The sequence below is a fragment of the Anopheles merus genome, chromosome 3R, assembly GCF_017562075.2.
Source record: "Anopheles merus strain MAF chromosome 3R, AmerM5.1, whole genome shotgun sequence".
In the NCBI taxonomy this organism is placed as follows: Eukaryota; Metazoa; Arthropoda; class Insecta; order Diptera; family Culicidae; genus Anopheles; species Anopheles merus.
In genome coordinates, this window is record NC_054084.1 from 10,560,722 (window position 1) to 10,581,860 (window position 21,139).

At 45.3% G+C, this 21,139-nt stretch overlaps 1 protein-coding gene across 9 annotated transcripts in view; it reads left to right on the forward strand.

Annotated features, from left to right (window-relative positions):
- Positions 1-21,139, forward strand: part of LOC121596046 (transient receptor potential-gamma protein) — a 73,842-nt gene that overhangs the window by 12,330 nt on the left and 40,373 nt on the right. For 8 of the 9 annotated variants that reach the window (XM_041920626.1, XM_041920631.1, XM_041920632.1 and 5 more), the window contains exon 2: positions 20,549-20,861. The gene's annotated coding sequence lies outside the window, so the exon portion shown is untranslated. The remainder of the gene's footprint in view (positions 1-20,548; positions 20,862-21,139) is intronic. The other variant, XM_041920635.1, reaches the window with a different exon arrangement.

A 21,139-nucleotide genomic window follows, 5' to 3' on the forward strand; every position in this document is an offset into this window, starting at 1 on the left:
CATTTGACTTTAATGATGCAAATAATGAAGTGAACTGAGAGTGGTTATAAACCACAAAAAAGGGACCACAATGAACGATGGAGCGCAGCAGGGCAAGTTTAATGGGCAAGCTTGGCAGCCGGAAAGCTGCCAATAATTGGCAATTGACGTTTGAGTTGCTGGCGCTGTGCAGCAGAACAATTTTGATTTGACCGCAGGAAAAGGTTTCCCAATTTTTTGTGTGGTGCTTCTTTTGATGCGCTGAATGAGCAAGTAAATTAAACAGAATTGAAGTTTGTTTTATTCGTTTGATGTATACTTGAGAAGTGAGCTTTTGTGTCGTGAGATGTATTAACATGTACAAATCAATCAAAAGCGAACTAATGAATGGTTTTTGTTGAATTAATACATTTCATATTCTCTGTTCATTGCTTCGCTTTAAGAAAAGTTGTCCAAAATATTGATGCGGAAGCTATTCAATTCGACTTTTTCACATTTAGCCTTGTCAGTATTGTGCAGAAGCTTGTCTTGTTTCGCCAAAATCCCTCCGGGGATATGAGCTAAGCAGACGAAATGATTCCCTCTCTTCCTTCTGATTATCTCAACACAGTTGCGCCGCATCCCTCGTCTACTGCCGCTTCAGCATCTCTTGAGACGTACGAATAAACATGCCGAACCTAAACCTCTTACCCTCGAGACAGAGGACGTTCTTTAAGCTCGGTTACAAACCTTACGCTTTCGCAATATTGGATTCAGTAGAATTGCAAAACAGAAGCGCGTCCATCTCTTGCCTATGACATCATCCTAGCATCGTTTATGTACGTGTGTGTGTGCATGGGTATGTTTGTGTTATTTCGGATGAAAATATTCTTCATTTCCGCTTCCGGTGGACTTAGCAAGGCCTCGGGTTCAACCGAAATTTCAAGGTCGGGTGAGCCTTAACTAAAGCTCATCGCTGAAGCTTACAAGCTGCTTGAATCGAACCCATCCAAATCGAAAGGAACGGATACGCAACGGTCCTCTTTAACCGTGCTGAGTGTGAGTTTCCGGTTCATCGTGCTTCAACCCGAGCTGGGAGCGCTCTCGGCGCGTAATGCTCCCGCACGAAATAGGAAAATGTGATTGATATATCATTTTGGCAGTAGCAGGTAGGAGTAAACAACTCGCGAAGAACGCGACCGTGGCGGTATTTACACAAACCTCTCCAGCCCAAGATTGTGTGGTGTGGTGTTTTGGAATGGAATTGAACATTGTGGGAATGCTGGCAGCAGCTTGTGTACGTATGCCGTCCGTGCAGCACTGTTTGATCACGTGTTTCTGTCAAGCTGAGAAGATGATCGGAACGCTTCACCTGTCTCATTAGCATGTGTGAAGCTCGTTAGAGCGGTAAATTACAGAATTAATTAAAACAAAGTGTCTGTGTGTGTGTGTGTTTGTGGTCGTAGCGATTGGAATCGGTCTGGGGGAGCGGGTTCGTTTTTTCGATCGTGATGTATATTTGCCCACTGAAAACAAATCAGTGCTAGAAACGGGGGAGAGGTGAGGGGGGATATTGTGTGTGTTATGTATTTGGTGTCTGTTTCGTGACGAGCAAATGTCAATTTAATTTGGAAAATATCATTAAGGTACAAGGGTTCACGATGAAATGGGTTGTGCAAATTGCAGCAATTTAGGCGTTATGAGCAAATGGCATTTAATGACTCGTTAGAAAGAATGGACAAACGATAGCTAGACTATCATTTACTCAACCTTCTAGTAGTTTTCTCTACAAATGATGCAAACAGTTTAGGAAATTGGTTTCACAAAAACTGTTCAAAATGTAAAACATTCTGTAATGACGTAGTACGCGAAAGGTATGCAATCCACATAACAAAATGATATTAATAAAACAATTAGCTTTCAAAATTGGATTATTTAAAAATTATTTCATTCTTACTGCATTGTAAAAGTAACTAAGTCTCCAACTTGAAGAATTCAATCTTGTTAGGAAAGAAATCTAATTTCGCAACGATTGCATGTAATGACTGCATCTTTTGCCATTCACTCTCAGCACTGCAGGCCATCCGCTCTAGGCAATCATTCCACCATTCTACGTGGGACGGTAAATTTCATTCGATTTCGATCGTGTTTTCATCAATCTCGGCCCAACCACCAATTCCAGGCACGTGTGTTCGGCACCGGCTCGCTGCTTCAACCGTACCGTACAGTCCTGTGGTCGGCGTTTGCTTCCTCTGGCCCGACCAATGGCCAAACCAAACTCCTAATGGAACAGGGTAATCTAGTTTTGCTGAGCTCGTCGACGGAAGCGGCCCAACCGGCAGCCACCGTCTGTTTGTGATGGGATCGATTTGGGTTTCGAGCTGCCAGGCGGGGGTTTCGAACAGCCGGTTCCCCCTCTTACACTGGAAGCTGTCTTCGCCCTATTCAGCTCGTCTGCCCCAAGCAGAGCAAATAACTCTTGTGCCTTGCGCGAAATCGTTGGCATTAGCCGGGCCTGTGGCTTCATTTTTCCTTCGCTCGGTGGATGGATTTATTTCCTCACTCTTCGTTACCGTGCACTTTCACTTTCGCAATCAAACCCAACGGCGCGGGAAGGAGCTGCGCTTGAGGGAAGATAAATGATCACTCATCTCAATAATCGTCAATAATATGTTTCTTTGCTTCTTCTTCTTCTTTGCATTTGTCACCGTTTCCCTTCTGGTGGCGTGTGTAGGCCGTACTGGATAGAAGCCCGGACGAGAGGTTCTATCTTGGCGCACGTGGCGTTGGCGTGTAAGTGTGCCAAATTCGAAATCCGTTCAAGTACATCTCCTTCTCCCTCTTCGAGGCGCATTGGCAGGGGGAAGGATGAATGTTATTTTATCCCTGGTTACGATAGAAAAGAGTTTCGCCTGAACCGTTTCATTCGCAAAACGGTTTCCAGCGTACGGCTGGGGCAAATGGTCTTCGCTTCGCTTCGCTTATTACGCGAAGCCCGGGTTTGCGCGAGTCCGGGAAGCGTAGATTTCGCTCGAAGAAAAATTACTATTTATATCGCGCTGTTGGGAGATGTGGTTTAAGACACGCTCATAAATTGTACGTTGCTTGCGGAAAACATCCGAAACCGGAAAAAAAGGTGCGGAAAAATCAAATACTTATTTTTGCCCTGCTTGTTCGAACTTTAAGTACCCGTACGAGGCCTGGTACATCATTAATGTCAAGTAGGCAGACACGCACACACACAAAACATGGATTCTCACTCGAGCCAACAGGATTTGCTCCATCACTGTCAGCCAACGTGGCGACCCGAGTGCCCGACGAGTGTGTCGATAGAAGTTGATCCCTTTCCGATGAAGCGAAAGTGATCGAATTTAAACGAGCAAACACTTATCTTGCGTCGAGATGTCGTGCCAGCAAGCAGTGGATCAGGGTGGGATTGAGAAGTTGGAGCAATATTCGTTTCGGTGCTCAAACAGCTGGCCCCGATGCATTGAAGAACGCTGGTGCTAATGATGGTTCATATTTTGCAGCATCTGATGCAAATTTCTGGACGCAAACAACTCTTCACAGTAAAAACGTCCAAAATGAGGAGAAGCAAAAAACATTCCACATACACACATACACAGAATAGCAGATGTCACGTAGTTTGTGTATGATAAGCTTTTCGTTGCGGTTGTTTTTTCTCCTCCTCGGTGGGAGTGAGGATCGCCGGGAGTGGTTGATTGCATAAGTGTGCCGGCTCATTCCTTCAGCCTTCCAGGGCAGGCGTTTCTGCACAAACGCTCACTGGTTGGTTGGTGTGCTTTTTTGTTGCTTTTTTTTTCGGTGACCATGGTTTGATTGCCATTCTCACGATTTTTTTGGGGGGTTTTTTGTCTCCCCTCACTTGGCAACTGTCATCATCAACACTACTGTAGCAGTAGCAGCAGCAGCAGCAGCTGAGAGTGACAATGATGAGGGTTATGTTCTGTCCTCGGGCATGTCGGGGTGAGCCCCCGGGAGACTAAATTGTTTGCTCAGTTTGTTAGTGTTGTCGGCGCTCGGCACTATTCATCCCGGGGACGGCTTACGGGCTGAGTTGATGCTGTCAGTAGCAGGACCATTCAGGTCAGGGAGCCTGGACGGATTACATCGGCTGCTGACATGATCGGGACGTGGATTGATAGTGTAGAAAACGAAGGGGAATGGGACGTATTGACGTACTGCGGATGAACATTGTGCTGATTTTAGTTTCAATATCGTAACGAGCCTATTGAAAGCGATTTTATGAAGTGGATCATGGGAAAGTAGCCGTTTCAGTGCTGTCATGTAACGGACGTTGAGATTAGATGAAATTTATACCAAGAAAGGAACCCGCAGAAGGTTCAGTCTTTGTATTGATTAAAATTAAAACGTCGATGTGTTTGTGAGTATTAAATATTTAATAGTAGGTTTAGAACACTTTCATTTGAACAATAGTATAAACCCATTTCGATAAAAGTGTTATAAAACTCAGTCGATAAATTTCGCTTAAGCTAGGTATTCCACCAGCACACGAAAACAGTAAATTGCACTCATCATGAATGTGCACTTAATTAGACCAATCTAGCGAACCGGGCTGACGGATTGGCAGTAATCAACTCCTCTAAATCTCGCCAATGTGTTTAGCCTTACTCCCGCACCTACATGTGAGGTGAGAAATCGATTCGCAAACTTTAATTACATGCAATCAGGACGACCCACTCACTCACTCACTCGCTCACTGCCTCTCCTTGTGCGAGGAGCGTTTGTGTCCCGGCGCCCGCGCTCAAGGTTGAAAAGGTGTTCGTACCGCGTTACTTCAAATTAATTACCGCACCGCATGGAAGCACCGACATGGATGCAGGAAAAGCCGAAAAGTGAGCAACCCACTAAGCAGGATAAAGTTTTACCCCTTTTATGTACATACAGCATCCGGGGCCGCATGGGCCGGGCTTGGTGGGTGAAGCTGCGCTAAGCCCGACACTTTCACGCTGGATGATGAGAATTTACATCGATACGGTTTTCCGGCTACAACGCTACTCTCACTCTTTCTCTCTGTCACACACATACATACATATTTAGGATAACGCGTCTTGCTATCTCGGGCATCTTCTCGGTAGCGACAGGCTGGCAGACAGGCACAGGCACTGGCAAGCATTGCGAGCTTACAAACGACGTTTCAATGACGGCTCGTGCTTGTTCATCTACATTATCGGCTTCTTTCCCGTTGGCCCTTTTTGCTTCGCGGGAAGATGTTGGCTGTTAAAAGTTTTCCATCGATCGCGACAAGCGCGTGTAATTTCCCAACCATCATTACACTGAAATGTCTTTCAACAGAACAGTTACCGAGATTGAAATTCCTGCACAAAAGTTTGTGCAAAGTGCAAAGGGGAATGTAATTCTTCCCACTGGGCACGTGTACTCCTCGTTCAAGACTGTTCATTTCACAAGTACATACGGCAAACACATTACCCCATTGCACGATCGACGGCAAACAGCAAATAGCGCTTGCTTCAGTGCATTCCACGGCGAAGGATGGTTCCGCGCGGGTGCGTTTTTCGGTGCGGGTTGCCAATGCGGGTTGCGATGTGATTGTGTATACGCGTGTGTGTGTTGTTTCTTCTTCCAATTTTGCAACGCAAAGTTTTCCAATTTGCCTGCACCACTGTTTGTCTTCGAGGTGAGATGGCGTGGCGTGTGTTCAGAGGCGTGATTTTGTACGGAAACGTCCTTTTTTGCGCTTGTTTTCTCCCGAACAGTTGTTATTGTTGAATAATGTTATTGAGTACGACACTCAAACAATGCACAAAGTATAACACACATATACTCACGTACAAATTAGAATAAGTTTGTGATGGAAGTTTGATTTGGGCAAGTACGCAACGGTATTGCGACAGTCTTGCATGCGCGCAGTCACACTCCGAGCGACTGATGGAGACGCCTGGTAGCTTTGGGCTTGGTGGAATCGAAAGAATTTATCATCGTGCTGTGGAGAAGCCTAAACGATGAAGAGTGAAAGAGAGATAAAGAGCGAAAATAGCTCATACAAAGAAGAAAAATAGCCTTTGCTCGAGGTGACTGGAGGTGGTAAAACGCTTCGCATAGAAAAGCTAATAAAACGGTTCGACGCGCACATGTTATTCCTCGTTCGTGCTTTCTTCTTTCTCCTTGCTACGTGTCTCTTATCCTCGACCTTAAACAAACTGAAACGTACCATGAAAGTATGGTAAAAACAAAAATACGTACAACGCAAACTTATCACGCTGGTGTTTATCCATGGTGAGGCAGAAGTGTCTCCTTTAAGGCCCATTATTGCCCAAATTCTTAAAAGCTTTCATCCAGAGAAGGTCGGACATCTATGGAATGATGCTTGCTTAAATTGTTTATTCACTGTTCCTTTCTTTTGTTCTTGTTTTTGGGGTCAGTTGACAAAAAGTGGAAAAAATAATCGCCTCATATTGTATTTCCTTATTTGACGCCTCTAATGCTTGTTTGCTTTTGCTTTGTGTTTGCAAACCGTTGGCTAATATTTAATTTCTCACTCCCCTTCTCACAAGCACTCGAACGGTGTGGGCCCTATTGTGGTTTGTTTAGTGTCAAACAATTGAAAAGCAGTCGAGCAGTATTGTGTTACGCTAAGAAGAAGGAATAAAAGCCATTACTGCCGAAAGGGGTTGAGTTGAGAGAGGGAAATAAAAGCCTACACCAAGCCAATGAGACCAATAAAAACGATCATTGTAGCAAAAGTACCAGACTCTTACTTTCTCGGGGCAAGATACGAGGGCACAACTTTGGCATAAAATGGTTCATGGCACGGTGAAATCGTTGTTGAAATGATTGCTTTTAACAGGTTTTGGGCTGTGGAAAGATATTGTCGAATGTCACCGGGAAACTTGAAATTGACCTTAATGGAACGGAGCAATCATGTTCGAATGGGTACTGTTGGTGAGCAGAAGCGTTAAATAAATATGTACGCAGCTTACAAGCATAACCGTGGTTTAATAAAAATATGCCGAACGTGTACAGAACCGTTAAATGGAAGAATAATAAAGGGTGTAAAGGCAGTGGTGTCAAACTGATGGGTTGAGTTGGGAGAATGTTGTATAAAAATTCGTTTATTGATCTTTTTACTTACTTCCAAACTATATAACATCATATTCCACATATGCATATCGAGTCTCTGTGTATTATTCTCCAAATATCATTACATTGTGTTTGACACCGCTGCCGCAAACCAAAGTGCTCACAAAATGTTTGCTAGACACGTGTCCCCTTCTATTCGAACAAATTTGGACGTTCGCTGACAGAAGGGACGCTGAAAACAAGCATAAACAACTTATCCACGCGTCGGACATCAAATAATCGAGACGACAAGAACGGGCGAGACTGAACCAATGTAAATGCATAAAGCTTGTGTGCGAAACGTTTGGCCAGCAACATCTAAATGGGAACGTTAAAAGGGCGGGCGCACACACACAGAGACGTTGGTACACAAGACGTAGGTGTTCGATGGGAGAGAGCGCAATACGCAACGTGCACGGGGCATGCTGTAAGGGTGCGAGCAATTTGTTTACTTTCATCATGGTTATTGTTATTTTTACGGCTATGTTGCGCACGTACGAAGCGGGACGAGGTCTCGTGTGTGATGTGGCGTGTACGTTGAAGCACAAGCGGTGTAACGTAAACATTATCGATGAGCAAAGGAACCGATTGGCAAAGGGTGCGCAATGCTCGGGGTTGAAGCAATGACCTCCAAAAAAAAAAACCGGTTCGAGGTGGATGGAGCACCAACAGAAAATAACGCAAAAATTGCAATCATCTACACGGACGCGTGATGCTGCTGCTGCTGTCAGTGCGTAAGATGAAAGTGAAGCGTGGTGAAGGGTGTGTGTGTGGTGTAAAGCGGTGGTTCAGCAACGAGAAAATTGAAGCTCGTCTACGTGATCGTTGGTAGTGTATGAATTTTCCACCACACATGAGCACGATCAATCGTAGCGTTTGTGTAGAGATTATGGGTGTGCATGTGTGTGTGTGTGTGTGTGTGTGTACCCGTGGGAGTGTACGTCTTCATCATTGGTACGATTTTCCACAAGATTTTCTCTTTTTTTCCCCCTTAGCAATCTCGCTTCCTGAATCACTGTGCGCTGTTTTGGCAGACGATCGACGACCGGTGATGATGGAAATCGATTACGTTCGATCAATCAGCGACGATGCAGGGGGGATGAAGTTGTGGGTTGCAGGGGGGGAAAAGAGGCAAATTAAAATAAACAGTTAAACCACCAACTCAACCACGAAAACAGCGATCTGTCAGGGTGGAAGCAGTTTTATGCCACGGGAAGTTTTAACACGCGGCACCGGAGGGAAGTTGTGAAGATGATGGATCTCGTAAGGTGCAAAAGGTGGAAGTGAAAATAAACTGACTGTTTACTTGCACAGCGGATGGCTGCGGTGGTGATGAAACGTTGATTGGAATATGAAGAAGGTTGTTAACATATTATTACTATTTGAGTGTTATTGTAGGTCAAGTTGTTACATCCAAATAAAAACGGAGCAGTGTTTGATGTTAGAAATGCTCGAAAGATGAGACGTTGAGCTCAATTACAAATATTTTGATTACAGCTAATCAAACCTGTCTGAGGTCAGGCGTTTTTAAGCACGTTTTGTAACATTTGAAGCATACATTTAGGCGTAACTCTTTTAAAACGCTTTATACGTTTAAAAAATTTCAGGACTATTACGGCAATGACTACTAAAAGCTTGAATATTGGTAAAGAAGCACATACATTAATCTTTTATTAACTCCAATAATTTTTAAAATGTTAATTTAAGTGAAAAGCTAACCATCAACATCATTGATAACTCACATAAAATGAACTATTTTCTATTCTGACCCGTTCAGTTGATATTATTGATTTATGACCCAGTATGCTATAAATAACCCAAAGACAATCTTTACATCCCTTTGAGCTTGTCAACAAAGCATACGGATACGAGCCAACCGACTATTCACATGCAATCTCATCCCCGTAACCCAAATGCGAACAATGGTACATCGTATGCTTTCGCCCCTCGCGTATCAAAAGCCACACACACACAGCGAGCATGCAACGAAATCGATCGACACTTTCATTAGCAGCTCATTGTTTCGACCTGGCGGCCACACTTCCCCAAACCATACCCTATTAGACACAATTAAAGTCAACTGTCGTCTATGGGGACCGGTGCCAAGAAAGCCTCTCATACATACACGCTCTCTCGCCTCGCCCAGGCGGTTCGCTGGCGGGTTGACTTCCCGTTCGGCTGGTGTAATTGAACCGTTCGATCCGTCTGGATCGTTTCATTCAGCGCGGGTGTACGATAGGAACGCTTTCTACACATACTGTACATACTTCCCGTGCTCTCGTAAGATAGCACTCCATTGATGAAGGCCCAGGGTCCCTTTCGCTCCCTACAATGGGAGCTGTGTTTCCTTCATTGACGTAGCGGGAACGTGTACGACCGCCGACTGACAGTAAAACCGCAACAGTCAAAACTCTCATGCATGCATTCATTTCGCCCCACGGGCAATGGGGAAAGCAAACCGAGTGTAAGGAAGGGATTAGAACGCACACACACACTCGCACGCTCCTCGGTGGCATTGTCAGGAGATGGGGCTATTGTGGCGTACTCTCGCTTTCAAGGGTTCACTGTCGCTTCGATTGGCCGTAGGCTGTATGGCATGCTGTTTGGCTGCGTTCGCTTCTGGTTCGAGTTCCCAGGAAAAGTGGGAAGCGCAATTGGCTGGTAAAGAAGCTAAGAAGCTGAAGAGGGGAGCACTGGAAACGAACACACATTCTTCCATCCAGCTCTCATTCGTAGCCGTTGGGGGCTTTTAAAAGGAAAAAGCTCTTGCGTCTTTCTGTCGCAGTCGCAAGCATGCTTTCTTCCGTTCCATTCGCAGTCTCACCATGATGATGACAGCTTCCGCTCGACCGCACGTAATAAACGCCACACATAATTGATTCTTTCCATGCCCGTTTGTGTGTGTGTGGTGCGATCTGTCAACTGTCGCTTTGCAAGTGGCACACCCACACCCACATAAAAGCTTGTAAAACGTTCGAAAAACGATGGCATAATGTTAGTGGAGCAACGTATGATAGAGTGTTGTTTCCCTTGGGGCAGTAAAAGCATTCCAGCTACGGTTGAATGCGTATTCCACCCAACGCCCCAGCCAAGGAAAAAGGTGGTTCAGGCCGTTCAGGCCGTTCATTCGGTTTCGGCTAACTTTTCCAATTTAAAACTCTGCCGTACTCCGGTTGTTGGTGTTGTTTGCCGGAATGCTTTATCCGCCCGTGGCCACTGTTGGACCGGTGTGTGGGAACCGGCCGCTTACCACACAATCCACACACACACACCCACCACAGGGAACAGTCACTTGGGGTCGGTGAAGTGAAGCGGAAGTGGCTGCTCTTAGTTTGTGTGGTGGAATATGGTCGTTTTACCTTGGCCGTTCTACCATGTTGGCTTTCTCTTGCGTTACCTGCGTTCGTAGACGCAGACAGCTGGCAAGGGTTCCCAGGTGCTGCTGGGGGGTGGAATGGCCATTTCCTGCCCCGCGTCACCGTCACAGTTGAGAACGGACATTAAAGAAGCTTTTGTCCTAATGTCCCTCCAGCCCGTGCTTTAAAATAACGATACGCCATCGGCTGCTCGCTTATTTACAGCCCGCTGATGGCTTTGTCATTTTGAAAGATCTGCCTGAAAGACGTAGTCACTCATCGTTCCTTTCACGTCCCCACGTAAATGGGCTTTAAAAGCTAAATAAGCATGGATACAATTTTGTCCTAAAATCGGGACGATCTCGCTACAAAATAAGGCCGGATAAGCGACGCGTTAATGGGCAGCGTCCAGCGACTTAAACCGAAAAAATGAAAAATTGGAGAGAAAAAAACATAAAGATGGACGATGGAAAATCGGAGGGATAAAAATTTCATTTCTCTCTTCGTCCACACCAAACACACTCACACACACAATTGGTCCCTTGGGGGGAGATTTTTTTCTCCATTCGCTTCCTCCCTGTTTGTTGCCGAGTGCCTTTACGGTGCCGTTTGCGTGAGCTTTATTGTGGTCAGTGTGAGGGCGAAGGATGAGGGATTTTTTGCCCATCCTCTCAAGTGGTTTGAGGTGAAAAAGTTTACAGCATAACAACAAACAGGCTTAGATGTATCAGCGAAAAAAAAACAAGAAGAAACCTTGCCATCGGTCGGATTTTGTGCCCGTGTTTGCGTCCCATCCCTTCCGTGTTCGATGAGATATTTCGAGCCACCACCCGCGAGGGCTTTTTTCGAGAAATGATAAAGGTGGATGTAAAGCATTACAAAAAAATGAGAGGAAAAAACGAAGAGCTTTCACCGAAAGTACAGAAATCATTCTCGTCCATTGGCCCTACGGGATAGAGCGGATGAGAGCTGGATGGTAATGGATGGAAAGGAAACAATCTCGCTGTGTTGTTGCCTTTTTCCCTCGTTTTTTCTCGTTCAGCCAGGGGCCAGGCGTTTGGTATGTGTGTGTATAATTGGGAGCTACTTTACCATGGGCCTTGACCACTCATTCATCTTTTGTGGGGTCGTTCGGGAGTGGTGAAATGGATTATTGGCCATTTCCTAGCGTGAGAAACAACCGCATTAAAGCACCGGCAAGCAAGCTAGCTGGGCAGGAGGGAAGCTTTTGCCAATTTAATGTTTTTTGAGGTACAGGGAGAGGTTTTGGGAAGTGAAGATCATTACTCTACAGACAGCGAACGCCCTTCTTTTGTACACACATTAATCACATTGCGGGATGTGATTGTCACTGTAAAACTACTCACAAACAGACTCGGAAGTGTTCCATAAAAAAGGCGATCATTTTGTACTCTTTGGAAGTGTTGAAACAATAATTCGCTTTGCAGAACACTACAAACGCAACTTTTACTACACAAGAAAAAAGCTCCCGTTTAGTGGGAAACAGGCAATTGGAGCAAAAGTTTTTCGTGAACGTGAAGCATCCACAGCACAACCAGCAGCAGTTCAAAACCAGTTTGTCCCAATTTGATGGGTCAGTGGAGCGTAAAATAAATTTTTCATACAGTCCACACAGTCCACCGAGTCGATGGGTAAAGGACGGAACAGCTTCCTGGTTCATCTTGGAGCGTATAAATCCAGTACAAAAAAAAAAAGAAATCCACAATCAGTCTTGTTTGTCGTAATGGAAACCTACGGTTAGGGAAAAGTAATATTGGACAGAACTTCCCCATTCCCGCCCAAGGATGGCCACAGGTTGGGTCGTGATGGGCTATGTAAAAGATACTCGTAACATTCCGAACTTTTACTACGGTCCACGGTGCTCTCCAGGTGTTGGGGCAGGTTGAGGTGTGGCTATCGGGGCTATTTGTCTATAAATTAAGCCGAGTAGGTATTTTCCTCGGCTCGGAGTGAGGTTTGAGGTTAGACGGTGAGACAAGGCTCGCAGGTTTGTACGCCTCCGGCCACAAGGATATACGATACCGGGTTCATCATGATCATCTGCTCGTTAGAATCGAAGTGATGCTGGACACTGTGGTCGACCATGGCGGAACCATGCTGGGCGGGGGGGTGGGGGCATGTTGGAATATGTATAAATAGAATAATGTAACAATTTTTCAACCACCTCTGCTACCCAACCCGGACGCTTCTTCAAGCTCTTCAACTTCAATCTGGCCCAACTGTTCAACGCTGGAGGATAGTGTGTTACCTTCACTGATACCGTGCGATTGTGTGATCAGATGCCTACAGCTGGGCCCGGCAAAAGTTCTTCGCAGAGGACAGGGTCTTACTTGTTTTCTCTCACTTACTTCCTCCAGCTGATCCACTGGTGGTGTCCGGGGCTCATAAATTCAAGTGCCGAGGGCAAGGTTTGCCCGTAGCAGGAAGCATTTACGAGGCAATAAATGTTTGTATCTTGGCATCGGTACGTGAAGCTTAATATATTATCAACGGACCTGGTGTTGAAGTAGGCCTGCAGGCCTGTAACAAAACCACGTACCGGTAGCACCGTGGAAGGTGGAAAATTTTATACTGATTGAGAGAGCTTTGGGCGAAAATTCCACCAATAAATGGGCTGCTCCACATGGTCACGGAGCGTGCACACTTCCTGCGAGGTTGACACATTGCAGTGCTTTGTGTGGGGGACTTGAGACAAGTGTTTCTTGGCAGGAGGCTTTGCTTGGGCTCAATGTCATTAGGTTTAGTGATGAGATGCAATAAAAAAAAACAAAACCAACCTTGCAGAGAAAGGAAGATACCGAAGGGGAAAAAAGCCACACGGACACCGTAAAACATCCGGCCAACAATATCCATTCAATTTGCCATTCACTTCCCCACAAGTTGCTCAAGATGCGGAGCTTTCTGTTTGAGGCCAAAAACCACACAGAGTATGATAGCATTTTAATGGGATACGAAACCTCAGGAGGAAACCTGCTTGCCGAGCATCCTTTCACGATTGGTTTGGAGCACACCGAAACCGCATGCTTCTGAGACCATTCTTTGCACTAAACGAGGAGGTCCGAACTGCTGGAAGGATTCATGTTCGCTTGGTTTTGAAGGTATAAAAGCACAATAAAGAGAGGGCGAGTGAAGGCGGAGGTCACAGAATCGGTTCATAAATTTAATTTTGATTACAATATTAATTAACACATTCCAGCGTGGCACGGGTAGATTGTAGCGCCGTTGTACGTCACCAAGTCGTTGCCATCGGTTACCGTGTTTCGATATCGTACCTTCATTTCGTACCCATTAATGGGCACACAAGGCACAAGGCGGCATTCCTATCAAAGCACGACGGGTGGATGATGCTGGGTGGTTCGCTGCACAGCCATAGCGCCACACAGCGGGCGTAAGGCGATGAGGGTGTTAATGATAATTTTCAATTTTCCACCCGAGGGAAGCTTAACTAAGACGAGGCTCTATCCCAACCGTCCGTCCGTCCGTCGGTCCGTCCGTTTGCCACTCGGTGCTTTCCACTCGAACGATGATGTTAACATTTCGGGAAAGGAAAAACTTTAATGAGATCTACGCTGTGCGGCGAAAGTTTCTTGTCCGTGAGTGGTGCTTTGGTAGAGGGAGGGAGAAGTGAAGGACTTTTCTTTCCAGTGCTGTAAAATTCTTTCATTGAAACAAAATGCCATCACCGTTGTGTGTGTGTGGATGTTTGTTGAGGGGGAGGGTAGAAGTTTGGAACGGACTCGTTCGATTACCTTCGCAATGGTTAAAGTTCGCATCGAACTGAATCCCGATAAGTTGATAAGAAGTAATGCGCTGCGATGAATGGCGGTTGCGCTTGGCAGGGCTCCTGGCGTTACGAGCAGGGGTGTGCAACCATCGTTCTATTTTGGGATATTTCTGTGTTATAGGATTATAAAAGGTAAATCGACTGATGTACTTTTTGTGAAATTTGAATTTGAATTAAAATTTGAGTTTGTAATCCGTTTCTATCGATTATGATAGATTTTTAAATTTTCAAAAGTTTTGTTTTAGTTAAGAAACCCATTAAATAACTATCACTTAATACTATTCTTTGTTAGAAGATTAAAGATCTTAAATTTTGGAGAGTTTTTTCACAAAAAATCGTATCTATTAAAAAAAAATCCTTCATGATCTTTACAAAACACCGAGTTGTCTACCCCTGCTTCAGTTGATTATATTTTACACCATTTTATTGCCACAACTCCACCAACTTCAGTGTTGTAAATTGTCTGTCATTATAGAAATGGCAAACTGAAATACGGGAGAAAAATAAAAATCAGCACGAACGAACCTCGGCACCGGTAAGGTGACAGAAAGTTGGGCACGTTCTGTCGCGGGCAGAGTTTTGCCGTGGAAGAAATATTGCAAAGTTGTCATAACTTCCCGCGACGAGTTACTCCGTGGGCACGCCGTAGACAGGAATAAGCTAAATCGGAGGACAAATTGAGAAATCGACTCGTTTGGGGTTGTAAAAATGAGTACGGCAATGGGGAAGAGCACGACCCCCCGATTGAAGACGCCGTAAACATACATAATTTAAACCCATGTCCATTATGAGCTTGGATCCGCTGGAATATACCACAAGGGTAGAAGACACGGAGCGGAACCATTGACGCTCATTTCCCGGTGGCATAATTTTAGTCTTCCGTTGGCGCTGCACGTCCCGGCTTCCGGTCTTATGGGATATGGGTTGCCTTACAAGACCGGCAGTTCGAACCTTATGCAAGGAAATGCCTTCTACGCCCTTAAAGTTTGTGTCTGACTTTCGTAGTCTCTCCAGAGAGTTTGTCGGACTACCACATCCACACCCGGAACTGGCTAACCTGGTGTAGCGGGTACCGTACCGTATGCTTTACAGTCGGGATTGCTTTTACCTGTCCCGAGTGGTGACGGTGGGTGTTGGTGGTGAAAGCACACTACCGACCGTGCTGAATAACAAATTATTTGGATGCTTTGCTGTGCAGGGTTGGAATTTTGGTTTCGCAACTCCCCAGACGATAGACGATCCCACGGTGGAATTATGCATGGCCATTGGGGCGGTTTCGGGAGCTTTTACAGGATTAGTCGTGTAATTAGAAGTAGCAAAGCATCCTTACTGAAGGAGGGGACGGCAGGAGGATTGCCGATGGTCAATGGGTCGGAAGTCCGGAAGACGCCGGTGTGTCCTGGCCAACTACTGAAGGCAGGAAACACTGGAAAGTAGACGTGCAGGTAGAAAGTTTGCTCCTCCGGGAGCGAAGAAGAGAGAGAGAGCGAGCGAGCGAAAGAATGTTTGAAAGAAAATAGTTTGGTTACGGAATCGAAAGCCAGCAAAGTAGGCGACGATGTGCTGCAGGGGGAAAAGGGAAGTACTTTTTATTTGAGTGTGCTAGAATTTCCGGTCGTTCCAAGTAGACTAGGGAGTTCGTGCTTTGCCCTTGATATGGGTAAGCTCACTTTGTTTTAGTGTTTTAGTGTTTTTTCCCTTTTGGCTTCCATGTACAATGCCAATGAGAATGTTAAAGTTTGTGCTTTTAAAAAGGGTCTAACCTACCCGATAAAGATTATGTCATTTTCTAAACCCATGTAAACATTAAATTCGCTTGTACACTGTTGTTCAATTGCCTTGTAAATGTCGGCAAAGGGCAAAGAAACAGTTGCACCATCGACGTTTTCAATGCAACCGACAAATCAATGCCTCCATATTGACACAGATCGGCACAGATCTCTTGCAAGCTGAATGCATCGGTGTGTGTACTCGTGGTACGGAGGATTTGCATCACAAAGCTGAAGCCCCTTCTCCCGGAACCGCCAATCTTCCGCGTTTACATTTACATTCACTGGCGGGAATAATTAACCGGATCGGCACACGGGCGACGCTGGGATGCGGCTCACTTTTATCTCCCATAATGCTCCCATAATGCACAACTGCACGATGATTAATTTATCATCCGTTTTTCCGCTCACTGTCGGGCGCGTTCGCTTTGATGGCAATGTGGTGTGTATGGGGCACGTGTTATGGCCGCCGTGTGTAAGCCGTCGGTTACGGATGTAGTATTTTTAGAAGGTGCCTCCAGTGTTACACAGGTTTGCAATCCGGTTGGGGCGTTATTGAATGGCTGTTGTTTTTATACGACCCGGCACACAACTCTCCTTCCCTTCTCCCCGCCCTATTCGAATAGTTACATCCGTGTGTTCAAAGTGAAATTATTACAACGGCCCGTGTGTTGTGCCCGTGTGATGTGCTCTGTTTTTTGAAGATAGAATAATTTAGTATGGATTTTGTTTTTTTTAAATCTTTTATGAGCTCGTGGTTTTGGTGCAGGCATGTGTATTTTGAGGAAGAAAAACATTTTCGGATATTAAAAATGATGTGATGAAAAATAAACACGAAATGGAGGGTGAAACATCAACCAACCGAGTTGGTCGATTGTCGAGCAAAAGTGTCAAAAGTCAGCTTGAATTATGACAGCTCGTGTTTTCGGCAGTGTAAACTGTCAAGATACAATTCAACCCGGAAGCTGTGGGCTGTGTCAGTGACCCTTGGTGGTGTTGGGCTGGCAGGGTTATCTTGCTTTTTGTAACTTTCTGGAAACACTTTTCGGTAAGTAGTACTGCCCGTGAATGACCCAACCCGAACCGGGCAAAAAAGAAAAGGGAGAACAATTCTCGAGCCATTTTTTGTGAGCCCCCCCCCCCGCTTTATAAAGCAAACGTGCGATAAGTCGGTTGCTGTGGATTCGGAAGAATTTCCGGCAGCAGCTTGTGCAAGTGGCCCCTGCCGGGACCGGGCTAATGATGATGATGGCGGCGGTGGCGGTGGAGCGTTGTTTTAGCTAACGTCACTCACCGGAGCAATTTGTGGCTTTCGCAGATAAACGGCCGCAAGTTGGGTGTCGTCTTGGAAAAAATGATTCGTTTGCTCTCGGTACTTACGGATGGGGAAGGAAGGGATGCGATGAGTGTGAGTGGGTGGGGGGCACCATGCCATAGGAACAAGATAATCTGGTTGTTTTCCAACACGGCGTTAAAGCGCCATCATCATCATCATCGTCTTTCCCATGGTCGTGCGCTGATTGGCCATTAAACTTGGCCCACCCGAAAACTCTCGGAAACCACAAGCGGCTGACGAGTCCTCTGTGTGTGTGTGCTCCAAGTTTGATAAAATTGTTGGCAGGCATCCCTGGGAAGAGCAGAGGCCATACGAAAGCGCTTTAAAGTTTCTGTTAATTATATCGTCGTGCAAAGGCGTGATAAAACTTTGCCGCAAACGTGTACAGTAAGTCATTAAACTTTTGCAACATTTTTGAGGTGGAGGTGTTTGGAGGTGCAATTTTAATAATTTTAATAACATTTGGCCTTCGGGGAGGAGCTTCTAACTAGAATAAATAGCGCAACATTTGATTTGTTTTCCATTTGGTTTATAAGGAATAAAAGAAAGCGTCGTTTTGATGTGTTAATTTGACTGACAGATTGATCCAAATTAAAGCTGTTTTTAGTGACGCGTCCGCTGCACGTAGCTGCTGAAATGTGTGCTGGAAAAAGCACATGAAACTATCATAATAACCGAATCACATACATTGTGAGCTTTTCCCAAGCTTCCTCCCCACAAAAAAGTCAATGTCCGCAGCTACAGCCTTACAGGGTTTCCCACGATTTATTGGTCAGTTCCCATGATTTTTTGGTGCGTTCCCACGATTTTTTGGTCGTATCCCATAGATTTTTGGTTCGTTCCCATAATTTATTGGTATTTTCCGATTGGATATCAATACAATTGGACCAAAAAATTCTGCGAAACGACCGAAAAATCGTGGGAACGCACCAACAAAATATGGGAACCCACCAAAAATTGATGGGAACCGACCAATAAATCGTGGGAAACCCTGTAAAGTAATCGCGAGACTGTACTTTTTTTCCTGGGGAGGGCATTTGTATCAGCTGGCGCTTGCAAACAATATTTCAAACAAATGTTGCACTCTCCAGCAAGAAGCCAGCTGACAAAACGGTCGGGAAATGACAGGGGCATGATGGTCTGTGAGAATGGGCAGTCGTAAAACAAAACAAAAAAAAAAAAAGTTAGCAAAACAAAAGCGAGCGCAGAAATGTAGGAATAACATTCACTCGCAACAAAAGCATCGCTAACGAGCGGCAAAACGGCAGCAAAGTGTTGCCGCTCGATCCTCGCCCCCGGCCCGCCGCGCAACACTTTTTGCACATTATTTAGCCATTGTTGTTTAGGTAGGAGGGCCTGTACGTTTACTGGGGAGGAGGGTAAAGGGGGAGTGAGGGAACGTAGTGCGTACCCCAGGTCCCTATTGTTCTAATTGTTGTTTGTTGTTTACGCTTAGTTTTTTCGCCTCTTTCTCACTCATAATGTGTTTCCCTTTTTCTTTCTTCCATTTCAGCTCATCTTAACACACACTCTGGCGGTCCGGCGGGAATGCTGTTGGTTGGGATTTGGATGGATGCGATGTGCTGGACACTTTAGTGGCATTTGAAACACACACACGCATTCAAACATTCGTTTAGAGAGGATAGAAGTGGTGATGTGATTCGTATCAAAATTGTACCAAAAGCGGGAAATTCGTCTACGCTGCTCTTATCGCTGTGACGAGAAATTCATTATCACGGTGATGAAAAATGAATATCCAACGAACGAGTGTGTGCGTGTGTCCATCCTTATCTTCTACAAGGCGACAACGGAAAGGTGTAGCAAAGAAAGGGACACAAGAAAGTATTCCACAGAAAAAGCAGCATAAAGAGAAGGCAACGTTGAAAATGAGTTTATGATTGAATAATGGGCCAACCAACCGGGGCCGGGGCCAGCGTCTCGGACAGTGTGTGCGGGCTGTTGAAAGTTGAAAGGAATGTTTCTAAATTTTTGACCAAATTGGATTTCCCCGAGTAGCAAACCAGGCGGCAAAGAAACATTTTTGAGGGTTTTTTTTAAAGCAACCAATGGGTAAATGGGACGAGAGAGAGAGAGAGAGAGAGAGAGAGAGAGAGAGAGAGAGAGAGAGAGAGAGAGAGAGAGACAGAGAGAGAGAGAGAAAACAGGATGATCTTTTTGTTTGGGTGTAAGGAATGGAAGCACAAATACAAACCCGACTCCGAAACCTGCAACTGACCTTTGAGCGTCGTCTACATCAAAGAAGAAGTAACGAATTTAAGAGAGCTTTGGGCAATTTCATTGCTTGCGTTGATTAATTTAAGCAAGCGCTTTTGTGAATCTAAGAATTGGGTGAGGTGGGAAGGAAGGAAAAAGCTCGCCATAATAAGGTTTATCAACATCGTTACGGAAATCTTAAAGGCATCAACGAACAGTTGACGTTTTGTAGCTGTTTCCTTTCACCTTTCTAATCAATTGATATGAAACATTGAAGAATTACTATTCTGTGCTCTAAAGCGTTCTACTTGGAATAACATTAGAGATGGTAAACAAATAAGAAAAAAAAAACTTTAAATAATTGGCTGCGATAAAGCTTCTTAATTTGCAACATTTTGTGACAAGCCCAATATTTCCTTTGAAGCCTGTTATTTCAATAACGCCTTTAGATTGCAAGCTGTCATACCAATATTTGTATTCTTTTTTGTCACTGATAACAGTTGCCTTACGACTCTTCGAAAATCGTTAGAAAAAATGAAAAAGCCTAAAAATCACGGTCTCAGAGAATAAAAAAGCTTCGAAATTCAGCCACAGACATGTAGCCCTTAAAATCCGTTTTTTTTCATCTCCCGTGGGGGTAAGAAGATTACCCCAATCAGCTTACGATCACTTGCCGCGGTTTGTGCCCAGCAGTCAGTAAGCCGTTGCTCAAGGTTAAGGTTCGTGTTGGTGAAATAAATTTCACATTGGGCTTCGCTGATGTTGAGCTGACTTGGGTTGCTGATACTGCTTTCCCGCGAATATGCATACTATCCCTTGTTCAAATCGTGTCCTGTGTCTTGTAAGAAGCAAATGAAAGCATATTTGGTTTGGGTCTACCTTTCTAATCCACACGTGCGTTGCACGTCCCGGTGACAGAAGGTTACGCAAAGAACGTCGTCGGGTGAAGCGCAAAAGTCGTCACGCCGTCGCTCGCATATCGTTACAGGTAGACAGACACCGGCCGCACTCGCTGAAAGTGAGATCCGTTTGGACACGTACCAAAAAGTGTGTAGTGTATGTGTGTTTGTGAAGTGTGTTGTACATGTCTTTGTGTGTGTGTGTAAGTACGTGAGGGTTGCTGGATAAATCCGAACCGTGCGAGAAAGGAAAAGAAGGGCGAATAACGGTGCGCTGTCAGCCACTGGACGAGTGGATGCTGTTTTTCGTGTGCTGAAAGCGTTCCACAGCAGGCGGCACTACTGGAGGCGATACGGCGCCAGTCACGGTCCATAGCGGCACGCCGTGGACGTAAGGTTAAGGTAAGTGGCGACGATACTACGGGCGCAAAGCTCCCGTTTGACACCTTTGCCGGGGAAGCGGGGAGTGCGATATGAGTGCTGTTGAGCTGCCGAGCAGAAGCGAAACCACCAACCGACACCGAGTGGGTGGATTTCCAGCAGTAATTCAATTGTTAACAGACGCTCGAGGGATGTCCATCGTGCTTGTCGGAGCACCTGTCGGAGTACCCACACAACACACGGTGCACAGGAACACACTGAATGAACTGAACACATTATTGCAGCTAAGCAGGCGGTGC